This window comes from Mesoplodon densirostris, chromosome 13, assembly GCF_025265405.1.
Source record: "Mesoplodon densirostris isolate mMesDen1 chromosome 13, mMesDen1 primary haplotype, whole genome shotgun sequence".
In the NCBI taxonomy this organism is placed as follows: domain Eukaryota; kingdom Metazoa; phylum Chordata; class Mammalia; order Artiodactyla; family Ziphiidae; genus Mesoplodon; species Mesoplodon densirostris.
In genome coordinates this window covers 86,066,238-86,076,915 of record NC_082673.1, presented here as the reverse complement: position 1 = coordinate 86,076,915, position 10,678 = coordinate 86,066,238, and the positions used below count along the sequence as shown (strand labels likewise).

The 10,678-nt window shown below is 41.4% G+C and overlaps 1 protein-coding gene across 1 annotated transcript in view; it reads left to right on the top strand.

Annotated features, from left to right (window-relative positions):
- The first annotated feature begins 2,637 nt into the window (after positions 1–2,637).
- The window catches only part of ZFAT (zinc finger and AT-hook domain containing), a 254,220-nt gene continuing 246,179 nt past the window's right edge, over positions 2,638–10,678 (top strand). Inside the window, exon 1 of the mRNA XM_060116135.1 lies at positions 2,638–2,727. The gene's annotated coding sequence lies outside the window, so the exon portion shown is untranslated. The remainder of the gene's footprint in view (positions 2,728–10,678) is intronic.

Here is a 10,678-nt window from a genome sequence, read left to right as displayed (position 1 = left end):
GGCAAAGGAACAAATGCTTCCAGTTCAGAGTAAGCAAACACTGCTTGATCTCTTTTCCAAGGCTCCTCTTTGCATAACTGTTCCCCTTTTCTGGGAGGAACATCACTGACACACCTTGGAGGAATCTGCTTGATATCCTTAACAACATTTGAAAATCTCTCATTCTAGGTCCACAGCAGCAGTTAAGAAATCACCTCTTTTTACCTGGGTTTCCTACTTCTTGCTCTGCTCAGCATTTTATGCTACTGCCAAAGCCTTCCTTCATTGCATGGGTGTGACCATGTAATTTCTGGTGCCTTTTAGAGTAGTCCAAGATTTATAACTTTCCGGAAAATCTTTAGTTCTGAGATATAAATACAAAGTAAAGTCTGCCCCTAAGAACTTTATGCAGTAGGCAAGGAGCCCATTCAGCCATTCAATACCTAGTCGTTCTATAGCTGTGGTATTGAGGTTAATGCTGGAAATGCAAAGTGGAACTAAACATGTTTCCTGCCATTAGAGAGTTTTACATCTGATGGAGAAGGTAAATAAATCAAACTGTAAAGGAACTGGTAAGGAGCAGTATATTAGACCATAAGATGCTATGAGAGCAAGGAATAGGAACAGCCAATGCATACATGGATGTTCAGAGAAGTTTTCTCTAGGTGACGTGCACAAATCACAGAAACAAGGTCTACTAGGAACAATGTCCGAAGCAAGGAATGTACCAAGTGCTCAGGAAAAGGGACTAATTCATTCTGAGTAGATCCAGCAAGACCTTTTGGAAGCAAGTACGTTACAGGTGGAATTTGAAAGGCTCAAGTGAATTAATTTCTGGAGAGAAAATGGGGAATATAAGGGCATGTTTGAGGAGCTGTTGATGTCCTTTACCAAGATCAGATTTAGGTATTTTGGTGAGGGGGGGTGTATAAGACAGGAAAGGAGACAAATACTTTAAAAAGTTAACAGCAAATCTAGAGTTAAATAGTACTATATCATTCAAGAAATACCATGAGACAGTAAGTGATTAAGAGCTAAGTCAGAGAAAGGACTAGAAGCACAAGGAACTATGAGGTCACCAGTGGGTCTGAATCGTAAGGTACCTGCACAGACCTGAGGTCACAGGCCTTTTGTGGGCTGGAGAAGCATTCTTACTTACTCAGTGGATGCTGGGTAAACATTGGTTAACTGAGTTAATCTTTCCTCAGGTAGCTAGAAATTGTGGAGGAACTGGAGCTCCTTGCTATTGTGTTTACACTTTAACCAAAACTTTAGAAGAAATTTAGGCTCCCCAAGGGAACTGAGGAAAGCACCATTCTGTTGCTTGTTCAGGGACAAATCGAGAGCCAAATAACTGCTCTCCAAAAATTGCACCAAGGCTGTCCAGCCCTTATGTCCAGAGTTCTAATCTTTTGGGGGGATGGGAAGATAATTGGTGTGGATTAAAAAGGGATCCACAGAGAGCAAAGGATCTTTACATGTTTTTCTGTAGTGTGTTTTTTTCCCCCTCTCCCTGAGGGAAGGCCATGTAGGAAAGAGTACTGAACTTGAAGCCTGGGTCTCTGCCACTACCTGACATTGAACAGGTCACTTAATCTCCCTGAGTCCTGTGTCCCCATTCATAAAATAAGGAGGCTGTGGACTCCATACTAATAACTAAGTGTTTGGGGTCTACAATTTGCCGGGTGAGGCGTTTTCCACGCTTTTACTTCTCACAACCACAATGGTAGATTTTAGTAACCCTATTTTACTCAAGACATTCAGTTCAGAGAGGTTAAGTAACACGTCCAAGGTCACACAGCAACAGCGGCCGGGCCGGATTGCAATCCGGGGTTGCCTGACTCTCACACCACGCAGTCCCAGTTCGATACCAGTTAACCTCCCCTATACTGGGCCCCGGAATTCCCTTCCCTCGACTACCGGACCGCCTCCCCCTCCACCCACCTAAACTCAGGCAATTCTCACCTTTCACCACCGGGCATGCTCAGTCGCTCAGGAAAGGTTTTCGCTCTGCCTTGGGAAATTTTTCACGCCGCTCTGGCAGTTGAGCTCGCCCCGCCCACGGCTTCTCCTCACTGGATTGGTTGAACTCAGGGAGGCTACCAGGAGGCCCAGTTGACCTCCCAACTCCCCCCCCGTTAACGCTCTGGGCGCGCGCGCTCCGAGCGTGCGTGCGTGCGTGCGTGTGAGTGAGCACGTGAGGCCGCGGAACGTGCGCAGAGGGCGGGGCAGGAAACAGGCGGCAAGGGGCGGGGCTGCCGTTGCCATAGCAGTGACGTCAGGCGTCGGGGAGCGAACCCGGCCCCTTCCCCGCGCGCGCGCACACACACAGAGAGACATGCACACGCGCGCGCATCGTCGCTCTCCCTGAGACACACTGGAGGGAAAGGTCAAACTAAAGGCGAGGGAGCCGGGAAGCCGGAGGGAGCCGCAGCTGCCGCCGCGCGCCATGACGGACGCGGCTGAGCCTGCTTTCTCTCCGCCGACGCCGCCGAGACGCTGCTCTCGCCGCGCCCCCTGCCCCCGCCTCCCGCGCCCCCTCCCCCGGCGCTCGCGCGTCCGCGCGCCCCCTCCCCCCCGGCGCTCCGGGCGCGCGTCGGGCCCGGGGCGCGCGCCGGCCGGAGCGGGAGAGGGAGAGGGAGAGGGAGCGGGAGCGGGAGGGAGGGTGGGGGCTGCGGCGGGCGGCCCGGCGGCCTCCTCGCGCGACTCCCGAGCCCCTCGCCCGGCCCCTCGGCCGGAGCCCGCCAGGTGAGTGCGGTGGGGGGAGAGGGTGTCAGGAGCGGACAGGGCACCCGGCGAGCTCAGCCCCCCTGCCTGACCCCTTCCGGGGGCGTTGACAGGCGCGCGGGACCCGGCCTCTGGGGGGCGTCGCGGGGTCAGCCTGTCTGGGGGCCCCTCTTGGAGCCCCTGACCCTCGGGGTCGGCGTCCGGATTGATGGGTGCTCGGGACCCGGGGGAGTGCAGCCTCCGGGCAGGAGTTGGCTGGGCGACCCGGCCGTGGGACAGGCGACGAGAGGCAGGTGGGCCCCTGTCTGGGGCTTGGTAAAGTGCGGGGAGGGGTCGAGGGGCCCGGCCAGGTGCGCGCGGGGGGCCCGTTGGAAGCGCTCAGGAAATGTTTGCTGGGAGTTGGGAGAAACTCTGCCCTGGGGACGAGGCCCCTTGCTTTTGCCCGGGCCAGCGAAAGTGGCGGATTTTACAGCAAAACTCGGGGAGAAGCCTTGCTGGACTGGACGAAAGCGAGAGGGACCCGGAGGACCCGCCTGGTTGGGGACCAGAGACGAACAGATCTGCCTGGGGGTAGCACTAGGGCATGATGTGTGGACGTTGCCATGCCAATATTTGATGTTTGTTGCTTATGGTTATTTTAGGACTAAATGATATTTTAAAAAGTTATTACTAGGGAGAGAGGGAACTGCTTGAATGGTCATGAGTTTTTCCCTGTGTGTGCAGGAAATGGGTTAATCTTTCACATCACCACTACCATCCCCAACTGAATCTATGCCCAGTGGGTTTTAAAAGTAATAAATACAAAACTCTAAAGCCCCGAAACGAGGTAATGTTTTTCTGATGAGTTTCAGGTGTCAGGCCCCTGGTTGTGTGAGAGAGAAATAGAAGCAGGACAGCGAAGTACTTGATATGCTCAAGCAGTCGTCTTTTTGTCATAAGCTTTGGAGCCCATCAAAGTGGAGTTTAGTTGTAACTGCCAGGGTTAAGTAATCACATTGACCCAGTGCCGCCCACCAATCAGGAGCTTCCCTGAAAGTAACTTGGAAGACTGCTGTCAGCCCAGTTCTCTGCTGATTGTGAAAACCCAGTGCTTCTGCTGATTTTTTCCCCCTCTTTAGTTTTCTACTATTATAATGCATGCAACCTATTTACCAAACGTTGGAATGAATTATCCATAGCTGAATTGGTCTCCGCTAAGTCACTTTTAAATTTTCAGGTGCTACTTCTGACGTATGTTTGTTTCATATTTGAAAGTTGTTTGGAAATTTGAAATATAGTAATTTCACATGATAAGGATTTTTTGCGTATAAGTCCAGCTTAAACAGATTATACCAAGTGGGTAATGTGTTTTAGAGTTTAAGTCTCATCAAGAAAACTTCTGGTTTATGAAAGGTTGGGGATTGTGACAGCTGAGGAAATGTCCGAAGGAATCTTTGGTAAAGAATGAGGGAACACCGGGACACCTGGTGAATTTCACATTAACTAGCAGGCTCAGCATATACAAATTTACTTCTTACCTGAGCATTTCTGATATGCGGGTGCTTCTTCGGTTGTTTGTGGATCTTTGGTTGTTCGTCTTTTTTCAAGAAGCTCTGTCAGCAGAGAGTCTCACTTTGAAATTGAGTCGTTGTAGCATGTAGCCAGGGTACCAGAGGTTTTCAGTACAAGATGTAAGGGAGGATTTTTCAGTTTGGTATCTTGTTAATTCTTTCTGTGCAGCAATTTTTGTACCTGGTTCTGTGCTGTGATGCCCCTTTTATGTCTTGCTTCTGTGGCTGTTGCTGACATATGTCCATATACAATTCTGTAATGGGGTACTTGAATGTTACGACTTAGAACATCATTTCCTTTCCTGTACTATATAAATACATTTTTATTTTTATTTATCTTCTCTCTTTTTAAAGGGAGCTGTAGAACTGGGCACATCAGCACTTACTCAGCATTCCCCCCTCCTGTATGTCTCGCTGACCTTGGTGCCATTGTGGAGGTCATGTGTTCCTGGAGATAAACAGTTCTTGAACAGTTTTCTCCAGGTGACAAAGGCACGTGGGAAAGTGATTTAAGAAATGCATATCTTGATTTTTTAAAAAATCATTTTAATTCGACACTTATTGTGATCATTGCCAAAAATAATTCGTGGACCTATCTTTGGGAGTACATACATTTCTATTTTACATTAAAAAATCACTTAATTTCTTTTTTCGACTTTCCTAGTGTTGTATATTCTACTACAGATGAAAAGCTGGTTTTTTGGGTGACATTTTTAAGACTTGGGAAAGAGAGAGAAGGGCAGTGATGCTGGGATGTATTTAGCCCAAGAAAGCAGTTATGCTCCACTTAAAGAACTTTGATATTTACAAGTCTAAGATTATAAAACAAGTAGTGGTTATGTTATGTGAGACTTCTAAATTTTACAAAAAGGATTCACTAAAAGGTGCCTTCAAATAATCCCTTTTATATGGTACTTATCAAATGTGATTTGATTTATGAAAAGTCAGTTGCCGTACAACAATTTAAGAACAAATTTTGGGGATGTCCCTGCCCGTGCAGTGGTTGGATCCCTGGTCGGTGAACTAAGATCCCTCATGCTGTGCAGTATGGCAAAAAACAAAAAACAAAGAACATTTTTTGCATAATGTGAAGATTTATCAGTGTGTTCCTTGAATTATCCCTTTCCCCAAAGTGTTTGGGGGCAAAGTTAATGTTTATGGGCTTGCTAAACTCAAAGTTGTGCCACTTATATGCTACCTATTAAGGTTTTAACTGAATGGAAAAATTGCCATGTGATTTAGAGTTGTACCATTTAGAGTACATTGAAACCAAATTAGAATGCCAAAATTTTCTGGTCAGGTTTGTCTGGAATCCTATCCAAGGTAGTTTAATTAGTAAGGTATCAAAAGCAGCTTGTTGTAAGATGCTCTCGCTAGGACGGTGGTCCTGCAACATAGGCCAACAAGTGGCTACACCCAAACTTCAGCAAAGTCAAAATAAATAGATTTGGTCTACAGTCCACATGCAGTGAAAACCATCACCTTGAATTTTTCTCTAGGTGCAAATTATTCTTCAGAATTAAAGGCTTGATTTTCCTAAGCTGTAATTGTGTTTGGGTCACTTGTGAAAAATCTATTTTGATAAAAGAACAACTGCATACTCTAACTCTCAAGGGAGCTTTTTTCTCTTTTTGTTAGTGCATTTGGGTTTATTTGAAATCGCAGGAGATATTGAATGAAGTACTTGGGGAGTCTTCATTCTGAAACCATTTTACTTTGATAACTTTGAAAAAAGGAATGTGAGTTAATATGAGTAGAACTTGCTTATGAGTTAGCTCAAACTTTATGGTGGGATAAGGGGGAAAGGGAGGAACTGGACACAAACTTAATTAAGGATAATCAATCAAATGTACTTTGCTTTATGCTATTCATGCCTGGCTGTGTAAGAGTGACACCCTTCCTCCCCAATTTTAGAGAAGTCTTATTCCTAGAGAAGGGATTTAAGGGTTAAGAGCTAAGCATGTGAGTATATGTGTTCAGAGTATCTTTTGAGTACTTTAATAGTTTTTTGTTTTGTTCTTGTGCATGAGACAGAAAGCAAGAAATTACTTTCATGTTGAATATGGGTTGAGAGCACAACTTTGGGATAACAGGCACAGTTTTATTGCTCTTAACATAATTGAATATTATAAAATTAAGGGAAGAGCTAGAATGATGCCACTGATTTTTTTTTTTTTTTTGGCGGTACGCGGGCCTCTCACTGTTGTGGCCTCTCCCGTTGCGGAGCTCAGGCTCCAGACGCGCAGGCTCAGCGGCCATGGCTCACGGGCCCAGCCCCTCCCGGACCCGGGCACGAACCCGTGTCCCCTGCATCTGCAGGCGGACTCTCAACCACTGCGCCACCAGGGAAGCCCCCATTGATCTTTTTAGTATAGGCTGTTAGTTCCTCTATTGAACAAATGAGTAAAAATGAAGAGTGGCCCCCGCTGGCCGCAACTAGAGAAAGCCCTCGCACAGAAACGAAGACCCAACACAGCCATAGATAGATAGATAGATAGATAAATAAATCCGAAAAAAACAGTTATTCCTTTAAAAAAAAATGAAGATTGAAGTTGTGATGTTAAAAGAAATGTTTTCAAGTTTTTTTTTTCGTTTTTTTTTTTTAAATTTCAAAGGACTACCTCAAAGAATTGCTAATTTAGAGCATAGGTTAAAATTTCATTACTTGGATTTATCATTATTGAGGGAATGTAATTAAAAATTTTTTAAATACATGCAAAATAATACTGCATTTTAAAAATATTTGTGCCAAGATCTGTGAGAATAGAAATAATGATTAGAAATTTTAATTGGAACTTAAGTCTGATTTATGTTCTCAATTTCATTATTTAACCCAATGTCACTTTCAAATGTCATTTAATTTTTCTTTTCTATAAAATGCAATCAGTAGTGCAACATACTTTATGGAAAATTGGATTTTTAAATAATATTTGGTAGACTTCTTAAGCATAAAACATTACCTAATACTAATAAGTATGTTTAAGTCCACTATATAGGATTTTTAAAAAGTTTTTAGACTTTGTAATCTGCAGAAATTTGGGCAAAAATTTTAGAAATAAGAAAGGCTGAGCTCAGAATTTTAATCATAGATGATCCTGTAAATTGCATTTTCCTCATTGGCCTTAAAGGGTTTTCTTTCACTGTTACGTATTTATATTTTGCAGACTCCAGTCACACTGGTTTTTAATGTAGTATCATCTTATCTACAGCATCAAAGTTCTTTTTTAAAACTGTCCTCTTTATTTTCTCCCAGCTGCTCCATCTGGGAGATGTTTGAATCTCAGTTATTGAGGGTGGTTTAATCCAAAGTTATCCTTAATAGAAAGGTTATTGCAGTTTTCACAAACTAGGGAAAAATATAGATTTATCTTAAGATAATTTATGAACTTCTTTGTATTAAGGCAAGGGCAATTAAACATTGTATATAATTTAATATTTCTAACTATTATTAGTATTTGTTCTAAGTTAACTTTACTTGAGGTATTGTTAAAATCAACATAGTGGTTGTACAGTCTATTTAAAAAATATCTATTTATCTGTGGAATATTTTTCAAAAAACTTGCCCTTAAGTGGAAAAGACATGGAAATTTTACTCTGAAACCTTCTACTTGAATATATATCAGTAGTTAAATGTGTATAGTTAAATGTTTGATATTGGATATTGTTTTGATAGTTACATATGAGGACTCCTTGTATGTTTTTGTAGGATTACTTTCAAGTATATTTTTATTTATAAAAAGCTTTTGTTTAAAAGTCAGTTTGTTCTTAATGATTATTTGAGAATCCTCAGACTTTTATATTTGAAAGAAATATAAATGAGTAACTTACTAAGCTGCTTCCCTAAAATGCATGTGATAAAATTTATTTTACTATAATGAAGAGAGTTATCTTCATCCCAAACAAATTCATAGCAGAATAGTTGGCTATTTTTGCAAATTTAGGGAGTGTAGAGTGTGCCCCGAAATGATGCATTGAATACTAAGTTTTGGACTGAATTTGCTATATCATATGGAGAAGGTATTTTCCTTATAGTAATATTTATATTGTTTCTGTTTAAGGACCATTTCTTAAACATGTCCGTAAGTGAATATATTGTACATGTTGGTCGAATGATATATTGAAGAATTTAATTTGTATCTTGTGCCTGTCTCCCCTCTTCCTCCTTTTAATAATTGTCACTGGTGGGCTTTGAACCACATGCTATGAGAGAACTTTTAACGCATGATAAGAGTGGCCCAGGCTGGTTGTTGGTATCTTATGTGATAGAGAAAAGTGAGATTGTTCTTTAACTTTCTTTTAATACGTGTTAAACATTGTTTTGAACATTTGTTTTTAATCAGTCTATTTTTAAAGGGGATGATATTTTAAAAATTCTTGAGACTGTGTAAGTGGTTATGTTCCCCACAGTGGGGAAGGAGAAGGGTAGAGGGAAGGATTATAGGGATTTGATTAAATTGTATGAAGTGAATATAATAGTTTTGATATAAAACATGTTAAATTAATCATTATATACCTTTTCCATAGAATGGTAATCTTGCTTTTTTTATTAGCACACCTCACTGTGAAGAATCAAGACTAGTGAATTGCAGGAGAGGCATATGCATACCTTTAATCAGTTTTACATGTTATTGCTGGGGACATATTAGATGGCTATGAGGAGGATAAGCAGTTTCACACTGAAGGTCATTTTCAGAGATCTTATTTAGAGCTCCAAATTCTATAAGGTGGGAGAACAGATTCTCAAGGGATAGATGGGGAAGCATTTTCAGGTACAAAGTCATTGTTAAGAAAACAAGTATACCAATCTTTAAAACATTACATCATACCAGTTACAATCATATATCCTATATTTTCCAGCACTGTACGGTTTTGAATATTCTGTGGCCATAAATACACTAGTATTTGTTCAACCATAAATCCTAACTTTTAGGTTAGAAAATGTAGTCACTTAAATTATAGCTTAACTCATAAGTGAAGAAGCTGATGATCTTCCTCTTTCTATATTATAACTTTTGTCATTGATTTTGAAGGCCTAGTAGTATTTGCTTAGCTCTATGTGTTCCTGGTTCTATGACTGAAGAGGAACTATGAGAATGAATCCTGGCACCTGAGAAGTTAGAATCACACTGGGAGAGGCATAAAGTAAATAAAACGCAACTCTGTGGCTATGTTAATTCTTCCTTTGAAAAGCAGTGGTTTTGAAACTATTCTGTGAAGGGTTCATTCCAAGCATATTCATTCCAGTTTCTACCAGTGCAGTTTTACGTTGATCAATTTTAAGTGTGGACGTTTGCGTAAGATTTCATGAAATCAGGGTACTATTGTTTAAAACAAGAAGTGTGATAACCATTATTGTTAGCATATTTGATCTTATCAGCGTCCCGCTTAAATCCTTGAGATGCTTGAGTCTTTTTATATTATGACTTACAAGACTTCTTTATCTAGCTCCAGCTTCATCCTTCATCTCTTATCACTGTTTCCCTTGCTTTCCTTCTAAACTTAGCATTGTAGTCCTACTTAAATAGCTTGATATTCCCCAAGAGGAAAATGTTCTTTTACATCTCCATGCCTTTGCACATGGAACTGCCCTCATCCTTGTCACGCTGGGGGAACTCTGTTCCCTTGGAGCGTTGGTCATCGCTCCATAAAAGCACTTGCTTCATTGTTTTGTAACTGTGGCCTCCCTTGAGAGCAGAAACCATCTAACTTATCTTTGTATCCATACTACTTGGTGTTCATTAAGTATTCAAATGTCTGTTGAATAATTGTATTCAGTACTTGAGAAGTAGAAGAACTACTTTAATGCACACTCGTATGAATAAAACATCACAGATCTAGTCTATGCAAAGTACTTTTAGTGACATATTGTCGGGCACAATGTTAAGTGTATAAGAGGTACCCAGTTGCACTTATCAGGAAGTATGATAAAGCCAAAAGATAGATTATATGGAAAATTAGATTAGGTTAGGGACTAGTGGTTTAAATGAAGTAATGTATTGGATTTGGTCATCTAATCCTAAAAGTTGGTTGTGGAAGCATTTTAATAATAATTCTATGCAGTCTTGAAAAAAAATTTCTTTATATGTGATTCATGTTAATAGACTCAAAAAGACCTTCAAATGTCCAAGTATACCATAGTGATACCTACCCATAAAGTTAAAGAATGAGCCCTGGAGCTGTCCTGCCTGAATTCCAGTCCCTTTCCTGCCTGTCAATAGCTGTGTGATTTGTGCAAGTTATCTGACTAGTCTGTGCCACCTTTTTCTTTTTTTCTTTCTTTCTTTATTTTTTTGAATTTTTGAATTTTATCTTGTTTATTTTTTATACAGCAGTTTCTTATTAGTTATCTATTTTATACACATCAGTGTATACATGTCAATCCCAATCTCCCAGTTCATCACACCACCACCCCCACCCCTCAG